Below are 6,800 nucleotides of genomic sequence, written 5' to 3'. Positions count from 1 at the left end.
GATTCCATCATGGACTTCATTTAAAGCAAGGTGTGCTTCATTCTCATCTAGAAATCGGAGAAGAGTACCATTGAAACCCTTTCTATACAAAGTATTAGCTATAATGGTGTATCTAGATGCCTTACAAATAAAGGTCTTCCTTTGATTTCTGGACAGATCTGGTGACATGTATTGTGTATGCAAATAAGTATATATTTCATTGTACCAAGGTGATTCTAGACCCACAATTGCACATACATAGTTTGATAAGGGAGTCTCATATGCAGGTAGCATTAATTGTTCTATGATAAACTCAAACTGAGTTTCATTAGCAGGCATATTCAGAAGAGATCCTATGGTCACCATTGCATCTGCTACCTTATTGTGTATTCTGGGGATTCGTTCGAAGGTAATTTTAATAAAATGCTCCTTGTAATCTTCGACCAACTTTTTATAAGGCATGAGTTTGTCATCCTTCGTATTGTAATCATCATTTACCTGGTTTACAATTAACTGCAAATCACCATAGACCTGTAACTCTTGTATTTTTCATTGCATCGCTATACGAAGCCCTATGAGGAGAGCTTCATATTCTACCATATTGTTGGTGCATGAGAAATTGATCCTAAATGAGTGGGGTATAATATCCCCTTGAGGAGTAATGAAGAGAATAACTGCTCCAGATCCATGATTTGTATATGACCCATCAAAGTATAACTTCCACATTACTGATGTAGTTAGTGTAAACAGGGATTCATCTTGAAAGTCTATCAGCAATGGGTGACTGTCTTATATAGGAGCCTCTACTAATTGATCTACTGTGATTTGTCCTTTGATAGCTTTTATGCCTATGTATTCTATATCAAACTTGCTCAAGATCATAACCCACTTAGCCAATCGCCCGGTCAATGTCGCTCTGCTCAATAGGTATTTGAGTGGGTCAAACCATGCAATGAGTTGTACCTTATGACTCAACATGTAGTGTCTGAGCTTTTGGGATGCAAAGATTACTGCTAAGCATGCTCTCTCTATGGGGGTATAATTAAGCTCATAGCCAATCAGAGTCCTGCTTATATAATAAATGGCTCTTTCTTTTCCATTTTTGTCATGCTGTGCCAATAGAGCTTCCAGAGCTGAGCTCGTTGCTGATATGTATAACAATAGAGGTTGTCCCAGAGTAGGAGATATTAACACTGGTGTGTTTAAAAGATAGTTTTTTAGAGCTTGGAAAGCTTCTTGGCATTGTTCTATCCATTTAAAAGTAACTTCTTTCTTGAGTAAATGCTGGAATGGGTGACACTTATCTACTAGCTATGCTATGAATCTCCTTATGGATTGCAATATTCCTTGTAACCCTCTGAGTTGTTTAAGTGTTGATGGAGGTTGCATATCAATGATTGCCTTGACCTTGGCAGGGTCTATTTCAATTCCTCTGTTTGATACTATAAACCCTAATAGTTTACCTGTTGTTATGCCAAACATACATTTCTTTGGATTTAATTTGACATTATACTGTTCCAACCGATCAAATATCTATGTAAGAACTGCAAGGTGACTTTCTCTGGTTTTTGATTTAGCCAATATTTCATCCACGTAATCTTCCATTATGTTATGGATCATGTCATGAAAAAATGTTGTCATGGCTCTTTGGTATGTTGCCTTGACATTTTTAAGACCAAATGGCATCACATTCCAGTAGTAGGTTCCCCATGGGCATGTAAAGGCCATTTTATGTTGATCTTCTAGTGCAATTTTAATCTAGTTGTATCCTGAAAAACCATCCATTAAGGATAGCATCTCATTTCCAGCTATGAGGTGAACTATCATGTCAATATTAGGTAGCGGGAAGTCATCCTTAGGGCAAGCTTTATTTAGATCTCAAAAATCCATATAGATTCTGATGCATCCCGTGGGTTTAGTCATAGGTACCAGGTTGGATATCCATTCTGCATAGTCAATAGGTCTGATAAAACTTACATCCAACAACTTTTGTAATTCTATTTTAACCAACAATGCAATACTTGGATGCATCTTTCTTAAGTTTTGCTTGTAAGGTTTAACTCCTGGTATCAATGGTAAGTGATGCAATAGTAATTCAGAATCTAAGCCCGACATGTCTGAATAGGACCAAGCAAAGTTGATACGTCACTGCTTGAAAAAATAAATGAATCTGTCTTTTTCTTCTTTGCTCAGTGATTTTGCCAGATGGATGTTATGTACAACTTCCCCTTCTGCTATATTTACTTCTTCTGTTTCCTCTGTAAGTAATGCTGAACTTTCTCTTTCCATAGGACTATTTCCCAAGTCATTAGGGGTAGTTTGATCCTTATCTCCTGTTTGAGAAGTACTTTCTTCTCCAAAGTATGTCATTTTATTTAGGTCTATAGCAAACCCTGCTTTATGATCACCTTGCGGAAATCCCTTTCTGACTCCTAAAAATTTTGAAATCGCTTTGTCATTTTCAAACCAATCCAGCGTTGGTTTTCCTTCTTGCCCCCATCAAACAAGAGTGAATTTACTAGGGGTAAATCATTACTCCCTTCTTTAGTAGACTTGGATAACATGAAGACTTGATTGCTTGACTAGCTTTGTGTATCTTCATGTTGTATAAGCCTTATTTGATTCCTTAATATTACACTTTCTGGTGGGCTAGAATCATGGAGTGATAAGAATTCATAGTCATGAGAATCTTTCTCACTGTCAATATATGTTTCATCATATGGGATATCATCACTTATTTCTTCTTGTTCCTGTCCCTGATTCCTTTGTAGATTGACTAGTCTTCTTTGTACATTAGTGACCCTTCTTAAGCTAGGTATAAGCCTTTGCAATCTTTCTTCATCTGTTTTGTCTGGTTGAGCCTGAGTTGCTTCTCATGGTAAAAGTAGTGACAATAACCATGGGTGGGAATCAGGTGGTGGGGGTAATCCTGCATCTATTGCCACATTAGCCTGTACTATTGTGTCAATAATTGTATCATTTTGTAACTCCACGGTGGGTTCTTGCAAGAGTTGTCTCATGTCTTCCCCATTTGATTCTGTGCTTGGTTATGTAGGCACCTGATTGCTTGTTTGAGTTGAAGATGGAAGAGCCTGTGTGGACCAATTCCTTTGTGATATGTAATCTGATGGTTTATTTGGTTGATATAGTATATCAAGGGTACGCTGTCTATCTTGCATGATATGTTGTACATGCTTGTATCCCAATCCTTGATTTCTTGGATTATCATTAGGAACAACAAGTTCCAGTCTTCCTTGCTTTTGTAACCCTAGGCCTATGGTACCATCATATCCATGTCTTTGGAGTATTTTGAATCCATTGCCATACTGATCTGTGTGTATTCTAGGTGTTGTCATATGATCTTCTTCTTTATATATCCAATGGTTAACATCTTCATTCAAGGATTCTTTCTCTAAGTCTCCCCATCTAATAAAAGAGCATGAGTCCGAGTATCTGACAATTTCTTTTCCTTTGTCTTTCTTTTGTACTGTAGTGTGAGGTTTCCCAAAGGACTTAGGAGAAAGAGATAACTATTTCCCATTTAAAGTATTTGCAATAGAGTACTCTCCACAACCCATATCCTTTATTTGTAAGGAGGATGTCATAGGCATATCTTGTTGTATTTCTATGATTTTCAATGTTTCCAACTATGTAGTGAGAGGTGCAGCCTAATTGATAGGTACCTGATTATCAACACTGTCTTTTAGATAAATACAATGTTGAAATGGATTTGGATCGCCCTTTATGGTGATTTCAATACCATTGTATGGGAATTTGACACACTGATGAAATGTAGATGGTATTGCTTGCATGGTGTGGATCCATGGGTAACCCAATAACATGTTATATCCCAACTCTCTGTCCAAGACTTGAAAAGCTCCCTCTATCGTTATTGGTCCTACTTGTACAGGTAATGCTACAATGCCTTTAGATGGATGTTCTTCATCATCGTAAGCCTTGATGTTTATCCTTTTGGAAGAATCAATGTGAAGTTCAGAATATCCCAGTGCTTTGACTAGTTTTAAGGTACAAATGTTCAGACCGGCTCCCCCATCTATAAGTACTCTTCTGATTCTTTTCTTGTGAATGTAAGCTTCCAGATGTAGTGGGTCATTATGAAGAAATTTATCACTAGGAATATCTTGTTCTGTAAATGCAATATGTGTACCATGTGTCAGATTTCCTACCATAGATTGGAAGGCATGCTCATCTATATCTCTGTCCACTACTGAATCTTGAAGTGCTTTGTCCAGTATAGCTCTATGATTGGGTGAAATACGCAGTAGTTCAAATAAGGATATCTATGCCAGAGTTTTCTTAAGTTGCTCAACTACATTGTAAGTCCCTACTGCTGGTGGTTGATTTTGTGGTATCCCTTGCAAGGTTACCTTTGACCTACGAGTAACCACTGCACAGTCTCTATCTCTGGGAGTAATTGTGATTGTAGCAATTGTATCATTTGTATCATAGGCTATCTTATCTAGATTTATATTAAATCCTTCTTCATAGTCCCAATGTGTATGTTTGACATTCATAATATGTTCAATGAGTTCATCCTCAAACCAATCTGAGTGAGATGGTTGATCCTGCCCCCAGTCTTGGAGATGAAGATTTGTATCATCATCGTACTTTGGTCCTTTAGATATCATGCAAATTTGGTTGTTATCTTTATGATTGTCTTGATATTGGTCCTCTTGATCAGGTGTTTCTTGTGAATCATCATTTGTTATCTCTCCTGAGCTAATGGCATGAATAGTATAGTCATATGAGACTTTCATGTAATTAGCCGCGTTGTCTTGGGTACCTGATGTGGTAGCTTTTCCCTTGTCATGCTTAACAAATGCATCTTTAAAAATTGTATGATTCGTGTTTGTTGAGGTCTTATCCGTATCAATTGTGATATCCCCTTGGTCTATCATATCTTGGACCAAGTTTTTCAACTTGTAGCAACTTGCCATTTTGTGACCTTTAGTCCTATGATAATCGCATAAATCATTGTCATTCCACCATGTGGGCTTGAAAGTACCTGGTTCATATACTCTTACTTCAGGTAGAGTGATCATATTTGTCTGTATTAACTTTTTGAGCGTTGAATCAATAGGTTCTCCTAAAGGTGTGTAATTTCTTCTTGGAGCGTTTACCCTAGGATATCTTGTGTTTGTATTTTGCATAACATTTACATTGGTTGAGGTTGTGTTATTCCCAGTATGTGGATTTGTTGATTGACTCGTTCCAAGTGATAAAACAGGTTGAGTTCTATTTATTGTTCTGGCGTCTACAATACCATCATTGGTCACATTTTTGTTTTTTGACCAAAACTTAGATTTGTCATTGTTTTTGGTATTGCCATACTTAATAAGACCTTGTTCTACCAAGCCCTTCTCACATTTGAGAGCCTTTTCTGTGATTTGTTTGAATGTGGTAAGACACTGCATTTGTATGGGATATTTTATCTTAGGAATCAAATTTTTTGTAAACATATCCACTTGCTCTACTTCTGGGATAAATGTCTTGCATCTCTTGTAGAGATCCCTCCTTTGTTGTATGAAGGATGCAAATGTTTCATTCTCATATTGCTTAGCAGCACATAAATCCATCAAAGTAACCAGGGTGTCAATGTTGTGCGAGAAGTTTGCAATAAATTGTTTCACTAATTCTCCCCATGACGTGATGGTTGGTAGTAGATGTGAAAACCACTCTAAAGCTGGACCTCCCAAACTTTTAGGGAATAGTCTCATTAGGTAAGTATCTTCCGAGGCAACTTCTATACATGCTGTAAAAAATTCTCTGATATGATCTCTAGGATCACCCTTCCCTCGATATCTATCAAATTTGGGCATTTCAAAATGTTGTGGGAAGGGTGGCATGTGTAATATGTTATCAAATGGATAAGGATGTAAGTCCTTCATTGTGTAGCTCTTTTTATCATTACCAATTTGCATGGTCATCATCTATTGTTGCAAACTCTGTACTTGCTGTGTTAGAATATCTGTTGATGTCAAAGGTATACCTTGTGTGTGTGTATGTCCCACAAAAGGATTCGTAGTTGCATAGCTAGGAGGTTATTGAAAGGTACCAAGATTATAACCTTGTGTGTTGTGTGTTCTTGTAGGTACTGTAAAATAGGCGACATGTGAACCCATGTTTGGTTGACTTGTACTTGTTGTATTGGTAATACCTAGATTTGGATTTTGATAACCATATGTGGATCCCATAGAATAGGAAACTGGAGGTTGGTTTACCATTGTTGCTTGCATTTGAATAGGTGTTGAGATACTTGACATTATCAGTATGCTCTGTGATGGTATACTAGCATTGATCACTGAAGATGACACACTTGTTTGAAAGTTTGCACTTGTGTTGACATTTGTTGGAAGAGGTATGTTTTGAGGAAGACTAGAGGTCATTGCTTGTATTTGCGTCAAGGGTAGTGTTTGATTGTTATCTTGACCTAAAGTTTTTCCTGGTGGTAAAATCTTTGTGAAATCAAAATCCTTAGGTAATTTTGCCCCATTTTGTATTAACAACGAAAGATACTTGTCCCTATCACTATGTATAAGTGTGTCTAGGATCATGAGGACATGCGGGTCTTGCTATGCGGACTCAATTTCTTCCTTTGCCAAATGTTATTGTAATTCATTTATGGTGGACATTGTCTGTGTACCTAAGTGTTGACCTGTTGACATGTCCATGTTCCAAGTAGGGTTTATAGACTGTGTGTTGTTCAGGTCCATGATTCCTTTTGCTTTCTGGGACCTTGTGATGAGAATCTAAAATTTCCTATATGATGATGGTTCTATGCTAGACGATGACCTAATACT

Source organism: Cryptomeria japonica, chromosome 2 (genome assembly GCF_030272615.1).
Source record: "Cryptomeria japonica chromosome 2, Sugi_1.0, whole genome shotgun sequence".
Lineage (NCBI taxonomy): Eukaryota > Viridiplantae > Streptophyta > Pinopsida > Cupressales > Cupressaceae > Cryptomeria > Cryptomeria japonica.
Note: the sequence above shows the minus strand (reverse complement) of the source record.